At 39.7% G+C, this 17992-nt stretch overlaps 1 long non-coding RNA gene across 1 annotated transcript; it reads left to right on the top strand.

Annotated features, from left to right (window-relative positions):
* Nucleotides 1–842: 842 nt before the first annotated feature.
* LOC120559180 lies at nt 843–16930 on the top strand. Its single transcript, XR_005639226.1, has 3 exons — nt 843–1015; nt 13326–13536; nt 15807–16930. It is a non-coding gene; the product is annotated as an uncharacterized LOC120559180 (long non-coding RNA).
* The last annotated feature ends 1062 nt before the right edge of the window (nt 16931–17992 follow it).

Raw genomic sequence — 17992 nt, 5'->3', positions numbered from 1 at the left:
GATTTTTTCCTTTACTTATGTTGTGTGTGTAAAGAGAGAGAGAGAGAGAGAGAGAGAGAGAGAGAGAGAGAGAGAGAATTATAAAGAACAAAGGGGTTATAAAGAATGAAAGAACAAAATAAAGAAATGTTGGAGAGGAGCAATATGATGAATGAATTATAATAAAAGCTTTCTGTAATAAGATTATTTTACCAGCAATGGTGCAACTGTCAAATGTTTTCTCAACATCATTGTATACAGCAGGATCTCAGTTTCTATGGACTGAAGACATCTCACTCAGATTTGGGAGGAAGAGAGACGTCAAATCCAAAACAGGAACACCATCTGGAAACAAAAAGAAGACAACCATGTAGAGATTACACTACACACAGCAGAGACCTGCTCTAATGCAGCTGGAGCTGTTGGTGGACTTTGGTCACTGCAAATTAAACCAAGGGTTTAAACTGTTTGGTTTGTGACCTCTTCCAAAAAGAAGTGGCTTGTTGTTGTTAGTTAGTCCAATGCCTCAGATTTCTAGGAGTTGTTTTCAGTCCACTAAGGAGACATTTCCTCTAAACCTCTCACATGGTTTCTTTTAAAAGTGCAATATGTTATATATTTACTGTATCATTTCCAAAAAATACCACAATATGTCACCAGATAATAAGGAAACACGCTATTTTTAAATACTATGTTTTCTGACAACAATTCTAAAGCCAGTATTTTCTCCTTAGAAATTTCTGTTCCGTGACAGAATGTCTGTCTGTGTTTTATCCTGTGTGTTGGTATCAGCTGCCTATTTTGACAGCCGGGCCGGGTTGCCAGATATATCTGTAAAAATACAAACCCAGGGTGCTAGCTGTAGTACAGCCATGGAAGCAGCAAACAAACCAACGGCATCAACGGAGATAGATTCTACCCGACCTAAAAAAAACCTTGGCATGATTCTAACAGTTGCATGACCAGAGACGTTACAAAACCAGGGTGAATATTGGAGATCAGAAAGATGGAGACAGCCTCGCCGCAGCCGACAACGGTGAGTTATTTGAAGCCAAGAAAGGGTGTCTGTACATCGGGTAGAGAGGACCTTGAGTTTGTACTGTTTTTGTATTTTGTAATTTTTTTTAAATAGGCTATATAAGAGATTGCCCCCACGTAAAGCGGGAGCGCTTGTGGGGGGACCAGCAGTGGTACACTGCACACTGGTTATTTCATATTTAATATTATATATTTTTTATTTTGTTATATATTATACAAAATGCTACATTTTATTTTACACTTGTATACATTCATTATTCTAAGTTTTCTTTTTTTCAGTTGTTCTGGCATTTTTTATCTTTGCTATCTTATTTTATTGTATCTGATTTATTATTTCTAGTATAGTTCTTGTTTTTTCTGTATGTGTGTGTGAGTGAGTATGTGTGTATGTCCTTGTACCTCGCTGCTTGTAACAGAGTCATTTACTTATTTGGGATTAATAAAATCCATCTGCAGTATCAATCTATCTACTTGTGCCACAGTTTGAGAACCTGTGGGCTACAGCACAGCTACAATGGTTATCAAAACTAAATGTTTTCTCCCCACCGCATGAGAAAGTCACCCTTATTTTTGGAACCTACCATACGGACTAAATTTCGACGTAATGTTTATTAATTCAAGATTTCTGCAGTTGAAGCGGATTCATTCTGCTGGTTTTAGTTCCAGGTGTATCTTTCCATTTTATGTAAAGAGACTAGAGCCGCTCCTAAAGGACTTCTACTTTCACTTTAACTTTTGGTAGCCTGGCTGATAATCCAGAACATATCTAGCAGTAACCAACAACTGGCATCAGAAGTGATGTAGCGCGTTATCATCTTTTAAGAAAATATCGTGACTCACCTGTGTTTCATTAGTGGTTCAATATGTTCTCGTTTATTGTTTTTTTCGTTGTTGTCAAATATGTCCTCCTTACTCGTTCTCTTCCCTCAGCCTTTGGCAAGCTGCCAAAAACCCTTTCAACCAATCAGCAACGATGTGTACGCCATTTTTTTTTTTTTCTTTTGACGAGAGAGAAGTATTCAAAGAAGCTTGAAATGAATAACAGTTGTGTTCTCTAGGTCTTCTACACTTCACTAGAGTTCTGAAGCTGGGCCGATCATCCCTTCAATGATCTGTACGCATACTGGTACTTTATAGGACTTTTTCTTGCTACTTTCTACTTGTACTCCACTACATCTCAGAGGGAAATATTATATTTTTACTGCACTACATTCATCTGACTGTTTTAGTTACTTTACAGATTCAGATCAATACACAATGCAATAAATCAATAAGTTATGATATTATTATATAAATATGTCTTTATTGGTCCCCAAGTGGAAATCCACAAGCTACCTAGCAGTAGGCCTAGGCTTATATAAAGTTATACAACACATCTAAAAGAATATGTTTTAATATTTCTTTTTAATTTCTTTTTTAAATATTTAGAGAAATTATAAGAGATTGCGCCGTGTAACACTAGCGGGAGCGCTTGACCAGCAGTGGTACTTGCACAGTGGTTATTTCATATTTAATATCATATATGCTATGTATGTAGGTTGTACATTTTATTCTACACTTGTATATACATGTACATTCCTTTCATTACTCTAAGTATTTTTTTTCAGTTGAAATGTTGATGTTGGCTTTTTGAAATTCTTCTCTTTAGAAAACCAACCTTAACTTATGATTTGTTGTACGAATTGTTTCGGTGCTTGAAATGAGTTTACCAAAGTCATAGATTCACAAAGTAGTGTTAATATATGACAAAAATAGTAAATACATTTCTGAAATAAAATTTTGTAATATTGCTTTTTGAGTGGAGTTTTGTCAAATATCGTTTATGTCAATAAACAGGATCTATTAACAAGATTACTTTTCCTAATGATTGCTACAGACTTGGGATGTTTAAAAAATTTTTACACAATCTATTTGTTCTCCCCAACCGCATTTTTCATTAACAATTACATTTGCAGATGTCCTTGAATCAAACAGGAGAAAGGGAGTCCAAATTGTGAATTGAATCATTTATCTAAGGTGAAGAATTAACAGATCTTAGTCTAGATTGAAACAGAGCCGCTGATATGGGCTGAAATATGTGCCACCAGAAGCTGAATTTGAATCATTTATATTTGAATTTGAATTGCTAAACTTGAATTATTGCATTGACAAACTGAATCTGAATAGTATAATTTGAAATTGAATTTATTCGTTTGTAACTGAAGTCCAATAAAATTTGATCATCACTGAAAATTCAACTCTCTATATATCTTCACATTCAGTTCTCACAATTCAGATTCAGTTCTCAAAATTAAATTTCAAGTTACTGAGACAGACATCCGGGTAGTTGGAGGATGAAGGAAGAGCAATCGAGCGCAGATCGACAGGTAGAGTTCAGTGGCGCAGATACACAGGACTCCTCTTCGGCCAATTAGCACCTACGTTTTGGAGCACAGCCTCGCCTTGACCCAGAGACTCATAGATAATATAATCTACCTGTTCACAATGTTCAAAATGTAATGCCTGGTGTTAGTAGGCCTAGGTTTATTAGTCACATTCTTCCACTTAAGTAAACTTAAAATCAACTATCGCTACTTACCTTAGCCTAGCCTACTGCATGCAAAATAGTGTGACTATCCATATTTGAAAATACATTTAATTACAAAATACACATTAATTTAAACATTTGAATTGCATTGGTTTACTTTGTACATCAGCAAGCCTGCAATACAATGTGATGTAAGAGCCAGTCCCCTGAGTTTATACAAGATGTTTCCACATTAAAACGCAAAATAGTAAATTATTATTTGAGTCTATTTTTAATCAACTCTAATATCTGATCGTTTGTCTCCTTCCTTAGAGCGTTTATATACATATTAAAGTTAGTTTTGTTTGTGATTTAAAAGTGTAGCTGTTAATAAAAATAATATTTATTGTAATCAGTTCACAGATCTGAGTCCAAACAGAAACTTCACCCTTCTGAACTAAGAGGTTCTGCTTCAAAGTGAGGTTTAAACAGACTGAAATGTCCAGGCTCACCCCTCCAGTATTTATTCATTTATTTCTGCATGTAGTTATTTATTTAACTAGACTTAAAGTCATGTTTCGTCGTCCACAGTCCGAATCCCGCCAGACTCCCTTTAGGAAACCTGTGATTTAAACTTCAACAGGCTGTGACAGTCCACTCCGCTGAGTCCTGGTTCTAGTTCTCCCAGGCTTCCCTTCCCTCCAGCCGTCCCAGCAGTACGGCCCAGGCCTCCAGCAGCGTGGTGTCGGTTTTGGCTCCCAGGAAGCGGGCAGTAGTGATGGCGAACTGAAGCTTTCTGAACCAGTGAAGCTTTCAATCCAATTGTATCGGAAAAGGTTCAATACTCGAAGCTTCAGGACTCTATGAGGACATCTAGGGGTGAAAGGAAGAATAGCATTGTGTCACAAACTGTTTCACAGATGATCCTGGGCCTTGTTATTAACAAACGATAACAACAAACGATACACTGGGACATATGTCCCAGTGTATCGTTTGTTAATTGTATAAATAAAATATTAGACGGGAATGTCTTTGAGTCGAAGATGAGTACATTTTGTGTATGAATTCATGAATAAATAAATGACATAAATAACTAAGCCTATTTGTGACCTTGCATCAATGAAATGTCACTGCCTTCTCCACAAAATAAAACTATAAAGTTAGGATTTTGGTTGTGAACGTTTCTTGTGTTTTAAACAAACAGGCCTACATCAATTTGGGAGGGAAATTAATGTAGAACACACATTGTACACACGTTTCTGTGATCATTTTAACATGAATTTCAAAATTCCGCACCAAGATTATTTATTATTTTTATTCAGAAACTCAATTGTCTTGTAAACCCGAAAATACAAATAAAAAATCATTAAAATCATGAACTCAGGTGATGACGGGAGCTGGCTGCAGGACGACTAAATTTAAAAACCACCATGAACAGTTTCTAATGTTCAATCAGACTATAACTACTCCAGAGTCTGCTCTTGAGACTTTGCTCTAATTTTCATGACAATGAGGGCAGGATTCGGGATTCGGGACACCTGCTTGGATTTCCGGACTGTCCCGAATTTTTCGGGACGTCTGGTCACCCTATTTGGGACAGTGATGGTGCTTATGGACAATAACAGTGCTCGTGGACAGGTCAAGGGGATATTATTGTGCTTGGTGACAAATGTTTGTGGGAATATACATCAAATGTCATTTTTATAATTATAATTTTTTTTATATTTTGTTATTATTATAATAATCTCTCTATATTCACTAACTCTCCTGACTCTCCTACTGCAACAACCCACAAATACCAGACAAATACGCGCCCTGAGTCGCACTATTTTTAAAGCTTTGAATTAAACTTTGAAGCAGTCACGTGGGTGTGTGTGAAACGAAGCTTCGGACGTCACTGGTCACGTGATTATCTCAAAACGAATCAAGCTCCGATACAAAGCTTCATTCCAAATTGGTTCATTTCTTCGATGCATGCCTCGAAGCAGGAGGTTCACGGGTAACATCACTAGCGGGCAGTGAGCTCCAGATCCTGCAGCCGCTGACGGACTCTGCTTCCCCGCTTTAGCTTCTCTCCGTCCGCCGGCCACCGGCAAACGAAGTGGAACTTCCAGCCAAAATCTACACATAGGTCGTCCTGGACTACGTGGAAGATCCTGCCGATCACCACTCTGTCTTTGGCCGGTCCCATATGGATCAGCGGGGAAAGAGACGCTGCTGCCGGCCACGGAACTCTTCACCTCCCGCTGCCACCGGAGCTCAGATTGCAGGTCCAAGGCGGCATATATATCATAAAACACATTCTCACCTGTGAACTGTTATCCCTTGCTGTTTTTTTTTTTCATTTCTTTCGTTCCAACATCCATAAACAGCACAACAGTCTGGCATCTTTAGTGCTAATCCTGCGCCACTGAACTCTACCTATCGATCTGCGCTCGATTGCTCTTCCTTCATCCTCCAAGTACCCGGATGTCTGTCTCAGTAACTTGAAATTGAATTTGGTGATCTGAATCTGAATTGTGAGAACTGAATGTGAGGATATATAGGGAGTTGAATTTTCAGTGATGATCAAATTTTATTGGACTTCAGTTACAAACGAATAAATTCAATTTCAAATTATACTATTCAGATTCAGTTTTTCAATGCAATGATTCAAATTAAACAATACAATTTCAAATTATATGATTCAAATTCAGTTTTTCAATGCAATAATTCAAGTTTAGCATTTCAAATTCAAATATAAATTATTCAAATTCAGTTTCTGGTGACACTGAATCCAAAACTGAGGAACAATGTTGATTAAATATTTGGACCAGGGTCTCCACATCACTACAGTCTGACAACTCAGGGACAAATAAGGCAGTGCAGTTTAACTGTAGTCTGATTAATGATGCGTCTGCAAAAAATATGTTTATGGGGCATTAGATCTATAAAACAAGACAAATTATAAAGAACACACTTATGATCAGACATCATGAATAGTAAGACAGTGTGACAAAACTAAGTCCAGAGTATCACCGCACACTGAAACCTAGATTTTAACCTGAGAAGACCTAATGAAATATGTAAACGTGTGCTTGGTATATAAAGTCACTTACAACCTAGCTCCATCGCCACTTGTTGCCGACATAAACAGAAGAAAAGATACTGATCATGTCACAAGGGGAGAGAGAGGGAAGGTTGTGTTATTTCGTTGTAGAAAAGTTCTTTTAGTCAGTCAGCTTGGTCCATCAGAGGGTCAAGAGAGTGGAATTCAATCCATTAGACAATTAATAATAATAATAATAATAATAATAGATTTGATTTGTAATGTACTTTACATTTGGAGCAAATCTCAAAGTGCTACAGTTAAGAGCATGGTAAGAACATAAAAGCATGGTAAGAACATAAATATAAAACGAGAGCTGTCGCTATTGGGGGGTTAATCCCTTTGCGCATGCGCAGTCGTGAAGATTTTCTGCCAGCACAGGCCTCAACTACATCCGCAGATACCGTATATAACATGAGCCGACCCATTGTTCATCTCCCACAACAGCATTTTCTTCAGCCAATGTTAGTGGAGCAGGTAGCCTGAATCTTAGAGGGCTACGCCTATGCTTATAGAATCTGGAGTTACAATTTGTAACTATCGTTCTAATTCGTATAGGCTTCGCCCTCTAAGAGCTGTCGCTATTGGGTTAGGGCAAAGTTGATGTAGTCAACTTCACCTGCGACACAGGGTCCACAAGCGGGACATAGACCAACTCCTCTCCTTAAATGCACTGACAGGTCAATGTATCAAATAATATATTATTTTGATAAAACCCCTGTCATGATTATGAATTGGCCTAATACTTGATTGTGAGACCTAACTCATGATTGTGACAGTGCATTATTGGTGATAATTGTTATCATGATTAATAATTATGGGGCACCCACATTCCTCTCTGCCACCAGTGCAGGAGGGATGGGGACAGCAGGTAAAACACACCTGCAGCATCACATCATCTGTTGTTGAGTGAGGATAGGACCAAGTGGGTCATGGAGGACTCAGACATATCACGCAGATAGAAACGGATGAATGAGCATGAGGGATGCCCATCCCACAGCGGGGCTCGTTTGGTTGGCGGCTCCTGGGTATAACCATCTCCACACAGGAGGCCGCGAGCAGAGGCTGGGAGTTCAGCCGGCATCGCTATGCCTCTTAGGTCCACCGCTTTCTGGATGATGTCCAGCAGGTCCAAAAAGAGAACCAATGTTTTATGAATAGCTCCGGATCGCTCTCTCTCTCTCTTTATTTTTTTTATTTTTTTACAAATAAGTATAATAGAATAAAAAAGCCCCAGAATGGCACATGCAAATTAAGAAGAAAAGTATTTTCCAACGCACTAGCAGTTCTTACATTTTTTATTTTTTTTTGTAGAACTCATGGTAGAACTGTAACTTTGTCCACTTTATTTTTCCGAGGCGAATAAAACGGGCAGCTACTTGTGGGGTCTGACCATGCTGTATTTGTTGCTATTACCTAGCAACCGTCTATACATGAGGAAAGAAAGATTTTCGGAAGAATCCTAGCCAAATCAGTCTAATACATTGATGCCATTAACACAAAATTTAGGAGCGCAATACTACTGATTTAGTTTGAAGTTCTTGTGAAGTGACGTTTCCAGTCAACGGTTCAGACTCAAACACACGGAGCTCTGAAGCAGACCTGTGTGTCGCTTAAGGCCTTTTTATGGTTGTGCTTCGAATCGACAGCGTACCCCCGCAGACCCCTCTGCATCTACGCCGGACCTCTCGAAAAATTTAACTACACATCGCTTGGTAGCGTTGCATTTCCCCTGACTCATTTCCTGGTTCTCCTTCTCCATAAACAACATGAAATCAAGGAGAGGGTTAACTTTTCCTGCTCCAGATTTCCCACTGTGGTCAGAAAGCACAGGGGAGACACTTTGTTTCTCTCACTAGGACTCTAGAGTCGGTACTCGCTCCAAAGCTAATCACCGTCACTCTCTCACTTCTCCCTCGCTCTATCACCCACTCCCTACACACACTGCCTCCGCAGGACCATGAAAAGGCCTTTAGTGTCCACTCTCAAAAAGCTGCACAGCTTCAGGTTTATGGATGCACTCTGCTGTGGGCATGCTGCGGCAGATGTGACGTGTTTGTGCTCCGTGTATTTCTGCCGTAGTTTCCGTTTTCCACCTTCGATGTAGAGCAGCGTACAGCCACTTCCCTAAACTTTGTCTCATTCAGAGACCAGAGACCAAAGACCCAAACAGGGCTCTGTGCCTGTCAGATGGTCTTAAGATCTACCGTATCAGCAAAGCAATCACGTAATGCACAGCAGACTATGGTGCAGGTAGATTATTTTATGATATATATTGACTTTATTCTTAGCCTATTATAACTTCATTATATTAAAGTGTTCTATGACATCTTCACATTTCATCAGATATGTCTGATTTCCTTTCAGTGTATTTAAAAAACTATTTGATTGTTGACATTTTTGAAGCAGACAGTTAAAATACATTATTATTATTATATACAATACAACATTTCTTTGTTTCAAGTCCCCAAATATAATCTTTCACAAGCTTTTCATATTTCAGGAAAAATGACTCATTCCAGTCTCTCAGATTCTTCTTAAGTTCATTAAGGTTATTTAGATTTATCATTAAATCCTCTGACAAACCTACACTACCTGCCAGTCTCTGCATTTGGGTCCAACTCATTCTCTGTAGCCATGACATCTTCTTAAGTTCATTAAGGTTATTTCTCCTGAACTTTGGTGTTCTCATTTCAAATTAAAGCTATACCTATAATCTCAAAGTCAACACAATAAACTAACCTTTTGGGCTGATATATTGTCCTGGTTGACAGCTGCTGTGTTTCTGTGCTTCTACACAGGTGTTTTCTGAATATAACATACAGTAGAATCCCTCCAGTGGTTCACAAACTTCGTACATGGCGTCTTTATCTTTAAACCAGAACCTGTCAACACATAAATATGTTACATATATGTACTTTATCTCTTCTACTATAAAGCTACATGCTAAAATAGTCTCATTTATAAAAACAGAGAATAAAAGTCTAAGCTGATACCAACAGCTAATATCTCAACAGCAAAAAGACTTTTGATCATGTCGACTGCTATTTACTTATGTGAAAAGAGGATTTTATGACACAAAATAGTCTTCACAGGTCTTTGTTTCTGTGTGCAGTCTGTAATTCTGCAGTGCAGTAAACTCTTCTAAATGACTCTCTGCATCTTCACAATGACACTGTTAAACCAGTCTTTAGTTTTCTCGGTTCCTACACAGCATTAACAGGACTTGTAGTAATAAGCCTACTGCTTTTAAATCTAGGCTTAATCATACATTTTAACTAATAATCAGGAAATATTAACAGAAGTCTACCTGAATTACAGCGTGCACAGGCAAAACACTCAATAGAATGAGTTCCCTCGTCACAACCCAGACATGAAGTAGTTCTCCGCTCTGTACAATCGTTGTCAACTCGACTTCCTGTTGAAAAGAAAACCAATAATTCAATTTCATGCAATATAATGTTTCTATTAAATGAAAATGCATAATCTTGATGGTAGAGTGCATGTTGTTAGGCAAAGTGACATGCATACACAAATGAAATGTTATTTTCTGTGTGCACTGTGTGGCATTGGCAATTATGTATTACAAATGTTGTGCTACTTCTATTTTCCACAAATATCTATGTCAAATGGTTCAGGCGTTATGAAAATGGGGCGGGACTAAAATATAGGGGACAGGGCAAACTACGACTATGGAAAATATTCTCTTTGCTGATGCAAAGATGAGAAGACGGTGAAGTAGGATGGGAGCCAGGATAGTGCGGTGCCAGTGATGATGGAGTAGCTTTCCAGTCGGGACAGGAGGATGGAGTTGTCGATGGTGCCGAAGGCTGCACTGAGGTCAAGCATGATGAGAATGGGGAGGTGGCCAGAGTCAGAGGAGAGGAGGAGGAGTTTATTGGTGACTTTGAGGAGGGCTGTTTCAGTGCTGTGTTGTGAGCGGAATCCAGATTGAAATGGTTCAAACAGGTCATTGAAAGTATTGAGAGATACTTTCAATACTTTCTGGAACTTTCCGAAATCCGGAACTGAGAGAGGAATTGATGATTTTAATGAGGTGAGTGAGGGGTGATGGATGGAAAACAGGTCTTGATGAAGGCTGATGGGATGTGGTCGAGGCTGCAGATGGAGGTATTCATCCTCGTGGTGAATTTTGAAGACTCCATAGAGGACAGCAGGGAGACATGAGACAGTGGCTGGTGGAGAGGGGGGAGGCAGGGGTGTGCAGATGTGGAATATACACATATTCAGGAATTTGCAATGTCTCGATTGCAACAATTCACACCAATTCAACCAATCTCAGTGAATTCAGTGTGACTCACAATTTTGTCCAATCACTGCAACTTTACAGAAAGTTGACCAATAACCAGAGTTTCCCACGACTTCAACCAATCACAGCAGTCCCCCGTGCCAGACTTTAGCGTCAGCATGTGAGGCTGAGAACCACTTACCAAGCGGGAGTGAGAACGGGACGAGACGTATGTAACATCTCACATTTACCGACAAACCTGTACACATTTCAACATCAAAGTACACTGTAACGATTTTTCACTCCAAAGTCGTAAAAGCGGCTGCTGTTTCAATCCGGTCGGGAGAAACCAGAGATGAGACGTAAAACATGATGACCTAAACTGAGGAGTGCTTCGCTCGTTATTTGAAGTGCAATAACCGGTTAAAGGCCAATAAGTAGCCTACTTTATCAAACTGTAAATTAATGTGTGTCCCAGGAGAGGATGGGAAATTATTTTTTTACAATGTGAACATTAAAGGGGTGATTATATATATATATATATATAATGATTATATAGGGTATTTCACACTGTTTCTTAAGGTCTCCGAATAAGGTATGTAACATTGGTTGGGCTGAAAATGGCCTGGGTGCTGTTCTATGCGCACTAATGTAACCCTGTGAAATAGCACTAGATTGAAACAAGAGGTTTTCTCATATATATATATATATATATATATATATATATATATATATATATATATATATATATCAGAAAATCTCTTGTTTCAATATATATAAACTCAAACTAAAAAAGAAACGTCCTCTCACTTTCAACTGCTTTTATTTTCAGCTAACTTAACATGCGTAAAACTTTGTATGAACATAAAAAAATTCAACTACTAAGAAATAAACTGATACAGATACCTAATATAGTATATGAGGGATATAATGTGTGTAACAATAAACTGTTAATTTACAGCACTAATAAGAATTAGTAAACATTATTAATTATAATTTCATTGTTTGTTAACAGCCCACATTCAAGTTAGCGGAGCGTTAAACTGTAAATTAACGGCTCAGACGGTGGAAGTCTCCAGCTGCAACAAGAGATGAACACATTAATGCATCAATAATTATAATATAATAATATAATTCATATTATTCTAAAATAGGGCCATTCTGCCAAATGTGTATTTAAAGTTTAAGTATATTTTGATCCGTGATTTAAAATGAAAGTTTAAGACGGAAGACATTATAGGCTACAGTAGTGGTTGTCAAACCTTTTACATCACGTACCACTTCAGAAAATATTTGGCTCCCTAAGTATCACCAATATGGCCCACATTAAAATAGAGTAGCATATGCTTACCCTATTCAGTTACGGACAGTTCATGCAGGAGGAAGGTTTATTCCTAAAAACAATATTTATTGTCGAGCCAAAGCACTTCCTCTGTCCCACTCTAACTGAATCCAAATTTGAGGTAACTCAGATCATATTTCCTTACGGTTTTGCATTGTTTGCTGCTAGCAGGTGCTGTTGAGACTTCCACTGCTTAAGTAGCCTAGCGACTAACGTTAGCACTTGTGCTCGTCCACTATAGTTTCAACGGGGCTGATCCAAATATTCTCATCTGCACTTCTCCTCCTTATAGTTCCTGTTTGGAGCGATTGCAGTGTTTTTGAACCATTCATTTTACCTCTGCTCACTATCTTGCCATCACACCTCATAACTAATCATGGATGTATGCGCATTCCGTCTATCTAGCAAGCTGATATCAAAACAAAAAATATTACACTTAAAGCTATAGTGCGTTTCTGCCACCCCAATGAGGAATTCTAAATAATGACAACAATACTGTCGGCGCGTCCACTTGATATAGGCCTTCCATGATGGCACACTGCACAAAACATTATGGACTCTTCAGAAGAGGTAATTATCTTCACTCAAATTTCTGCGTGGGAAAGTCACCGGACAACACAATCTTCTGAACATAGTGAAGAATATATTTTGTAGAATATTAGTAAAAGGTCTTAAGCCATGTTGGCCTTGTTTCTCTGTTTCATAAGACCTGTGAGTGATAAAACATGTGCAGGGTGCGCTGGAAAAGAATGCACCCAGAAATAACTAACACTGTAACAAATATAATAGAGAAGTGGTTTTATCTCCAGACAAGAGAAGGCAGAGAAAACAAGGTGTAGTCATGTGTTTGCGTGATCTGCCGTGGGAAACGGGACTGCCACTCCCTGCACTGACACAATGTATCAAGGTGAAGGATCCTGCAAGAAGAAGAAAGAGAGAGGGAAATGTTAGGTTTGGGGTCAGACTCCGGAAAGACTGTTGGTGTCAGGGCGAGAGTTTGGTCTTAAAGGAATCCTGATCCTTATGCATAAGTTGTTATTTCTTTGCAATACCATTTACTAAAGTTTGTCATAGACTAACTAACTAAGAATCCTGTGTATTGATTTCTGGTCTACTATTCAAGGAACACAACTTAAAGGTGCAGTCTGTGAGGTGACCAATTGGAGTCAGAAAGACTCTGGCCACTGGGGCCAGAACAGGTCCAACACCTTCATGGTGATCCCGACGTGATGGTCAGAACCAGAACCCGAACCTGAAGCCGAACCAGAACTTTTTGGCGGACTTCAGAAAACTCAGACTCTACTCTCCAGAACCAACGGTGCACCGAGAAAAAGGTAAGGCAAGGCAAGGCAGCTTTATTTGTTTAGCACATTTCAGCAACAGGGCAATTCAAAGTGCTTTACATAAAACATTAAAGAGCAGTTAAAAACGATTACAAAATTAAAAACAGATAAAATACGAGAATAAAAGTTACAGTGCATTATAAGAAATTAAACATTAAAGAGCAGTTAAAACTAACTAAAACTATAAAAGCAGATAAAATACAAGATTTTAGGCTGCTAGTATGGGACAATGTGTAAGCTGTTGCTCTATATACGTAATTCACCCGCAATCTTTGACGTTCCCAGAACGGGCCGGTCCCACCGGTCTTACTTTTAAACTCTCTTTATATGCTTATATATATTGTCATACAGTTTTAACAATGCAACTTCAGTATAGGAAGTTAACAATTATTTAAAGAAAGGCAACATCAAAAAGAAAGGTCTTCAGCCTTGATTTAAACTGGTTGCCTCTTCAATTTAGGATCCATTTTAAAAATTCTTTTATTTGTTTTTAAAGCCCTGAATGGTCTTGCCCCGCCCTACCTCTCGGAGCTTCTACGCCCCTTATATCACACTCGCTCTCTCAGGTCAGAAGATCAGCTGCTCCTGAGTGTGCCTGAAACTAAGCGGAAGCTCAGAGGAGACCGTGCCTTTGCTGTGGCGGCTCCTAAATTATGGAATGATCTTCCTCTGCACGTTAAACAGGCCTCTTCTTTGTCTGTTTTTAAATCCTGTCTTAAAACCCATCTCTTCTCTGTGGCCTTTGACACCTAGTAAGATGTTGACTTAATTTACTTCTTTTTTGTGATCAAATTTTTATTTTATTTTAAAGAGACAGTTATGTATACGCCTCAAAAATAGAGCACAAAACATATATTCACATACCTACCTATACATATACATAGAAACGTATGATTGACAACTAAGATGAAGAAAAAAAAAATAAATAAATAAATAACTAAATAAAACCCCAGACATAACCCACCCACCCCGAGGAACCAGAACTCCAAATCTCGGTTACATATTAAACCTGAAGCCCGCGGAGGGTAGTTAAAAGTGAAAGCCAAGCCTCTATTGCTGACTCTTTTGCTCCGTGGACTCTAGCTGTCGACAACTCCAAGTAAACAATATTCAAATATGTTAAAACCCAAGCTCGAAAAGAGAGCCTGGATGATAATGCAGGTCAGCCGGTCATATTACAAATCTCAGGGCGCTGATTTCTCACTCTCTCCCACTCACTCACATTTCACTGTTATTGACCTAGCCAAAGCGTTCCTTTGTCTTCCATTAGCTCCACAACTACAATATATTTTTGCCTTCACATTCAGGGGACAGCAGTACACCTAGAATTGCATGCCACAGGGTTTTGTACTCTCCCCTGGTCTTTTCAATCACCATTTGAGAAATATTCTAAATGTGGATGTTCCACCGGAAGTCATGCTAGTTTAGTTGATGACCTACTCATTGCTGCACCATCAGCACAGCTGTGTCTATCCATCACTTAAAATATTCTGGAACTATTAGCTCAACATGGTTTCAAGGTAAGCAAATCTAAAATTAAACTTTGCCACACAGTTGTAACTTTTCTGGGCAGAGAGATCTGCCATGACTCAAGGGATATGTCCTCCAGCCATTGTGACACCATCCTGCACCATCCTCTCCCCCAAACAGTCCAAGACATGCTATGACTGCACTGCACCTTTTGGGGCTATGATCTCCTCAGTTGGCCATCGCAACCTCAAAGGCCCTCTCACGTGGTCAAAAGAAAATGAAGACCATTTTGTCTCTCTAAAGCAAGACTTGGCGTGTGCTACCTCTCTTGCTGTGCCTGACTACAAAACCCCATTCTTTTGGATGTTTCTGGAAGAAAAGGCGTGGTCAACGCCTGTTTGTTTCAGAAAAAAGAGGGAAGTAGGAGGGTACTATACTACTACAGTCAAAAACTTGATTCTGTCGAATCCAGCCAACCACCATGCGTCAAATTCGACGCAGGAGTTGCAAAATCCATTCAAAAAACAGCAACATCAAAGAGAAGCTGGCCAAGTGTTGTAAAGACACTGGACTGAAATGGCCAGAAGCATTGCCCATAGTACTGATGAGCATGAGAGCTTCAGTGAATAGCTCTACAAGTTTCTCTCCTCATGAGCTGCTAACAGGAAGAATAATGATCTCTGCAGATGTCCCAGCCCCCAATGAAGAAGAATCACTGAACATATCTCCAGGTGAGTACCATACATCACTAACTAGTCATCATCACACTAGTCAGTTCTTTGTCTCACCAGGTCCAGGAGAGAGCTGAGGCACCTGCCCCAAAGAAACCCAGAGATCCCATCAAAGTAGGAGAGTGGGTGTGGCTACGAGTCCTAAAACGGAAGTGGATCGAGCCCAGGTGGACCGGACCACACCAGGTTATCAGCAACCACCTCACACTCGGTCAGGTTGGTCAAGAAAGGTACCAACTGGTATCACCAGACATTATGCCCCCGAGCCTCTGATCCACAAGGTGCAAGACCTTTGGACGAGGTAAGAGCTGATCTGCAATATGTGGCAGCCTCAGAACCCAGTGATGAGGGAATTTCACATCCCAAGGACTAAATTGGTAGTGACTGTAATAACCATAATAGTGCTAGGCTCATTGGGTTACATGTGGTGGGAGACACAGGAGGCAAAAACTGGCTCCCCTATCACTATAATCTGTGCAGAAATAGGCAAGACTACTTCAGTCTCGGTAGATATGTGCAGCATATTAGCCTGTGTAAGCCATAACCAGTATACTTGTCTCCAGTACCGCAAGAGGACAGCATATGTATGCACTGACCCCTGTAGTTCCTGGAGCCATGTATTTGCAAACTTTGGTGAGGATTGGGGTTATAACCCACCCAAAGCTACCCAGGGTGGTCTGAAGGGCCGACTCTCAATCACCCGCCAGCAACATCATGGCCACCAATGTGCGCCAATAATAATCACTCTAAGAAACGCTCAAGCCTCAGATGATGGGGAATACTGGCTCGGTGTGGAGGTTATCAATGCTGATCCACTGGGAAAATTCAGGATACAGACTTTTGTTAGACCAACACCTGCACCTACCGTCCCGGCTAATATAACAATGACACCTGCCAGTGAGTATCATTGCATCCCAAAACATGGATGAGGTTGTTAAAGAATTCAGTACCCATCATCACAACTACTGGAGGAAGCGTGCTACTGCAAACAAACCCAAGTTCGACTCCATCAACAACCCATTTGGTTCGTAAAGAGCTAGCTGAAAACTCTGGTGTAGAGCCAAACCCTATAACTGACTGGGTCCATGGTATGTTTGGCAAGTGGAAAGTTATGATCATGTCCACGTTGGTCTCCATAGCTGTGTTCACGGGCATTCTGGTGTGCTGTGGTTTTTGTGCTATTCCCTGTCTTAGAACTCTAGTCACTAGGTTAATAACTACGGCATAGTCAAAAGAGCCTATCAACTAGTAGCCACCCAAGAAGTCCCTCTTCCAGATTATCATCCTTCAGATGGTGAGGGTTATTCGGATGAGACTGACTCTTCCTCTGATCAGGAGGAAGAAGTCTTGTCACACTGGGTCTAAATTCTCCCTGTCACCACCCAGTGCCCCCAACTCCTATCTCTTCTGTACCTCTCTGCTGTTAGAGATTCTCTCTATCTGTTTTTCCACAGGTTCCTTGCGCGTAGCCGGAAGTAGGCCTTTTGTTTTGAGTCAAATATAGCCATAAGCATGACATAGATGTGTGAAATGTTTGCAAAATGCTACATACTGTTACATATTTAAACTCTAGGCATTTATAACCAATGGTATAGTTATAGGATTGCTATGTATCCCACAGCTTACACTATTAGCTTAATTACCACATATAGGACACATGCCAAACACACATGCTTATATTTTCATATTTTGCTCATATACTTTGCTGTATAGCTATGAGTTGCACCTCGACTTATTAGATGGTTACAAGTTCCAGTATACAACGGCTATACTGTACATGGATATTAGCTTGAGTCAGGGTAGGAGGTTTAGCTTGCTACTTTTTACTTTACACTTTACTTTACACTGCGTGTGCAGTGTAACAAAGAGGGATTGAAGAATATATTTTGTAGAATATTAGTAAAAGGTCTTAAGCCATGTTGGCCTTGTTTCTCTGTTTCATAAGACCTATGAGTGATCAAACATGTGCAGGGTGCGCTGGAACAGAATGCACCCAGAAATAACTAACACTGTAACAAATATAATAGAGAAGTGGTTTTATCTCCAGACAAGAGAAGGCAGAGAAAACAAGGTGTAGTCATTTTTGCACGATCTGCAGTGGGAAACGGGACTGCCACTCCCTGCACTGACACAATGTATCAAGGAGAAGGATCCTGCAAGAAGAATAAAGAGAGAGGGAAATGTTAGGTTTGGGGTCAGACTCCGGAAAGACTGTTGGTGTCAGGGTGAGAGAGTTTGGTCTTAAA

Source organism: Perca fluviatilis, chromosome 5 (assembly GCF_010015445.1).
Source record: "Perca fluviatilis chromosome 5, GENO_Pfluv_1.0, whole genome shotgun sequence".
NCBI lineage: Eukaryota > Metazoa > Chordata > Actinopteri > Perciformes > Percidae > Perca > Perca fluviatilis.
Note: the sequence above shows the minus strand (reverse complement) of the source record. Positions and strands in the feature narration are given on the sequence as shown.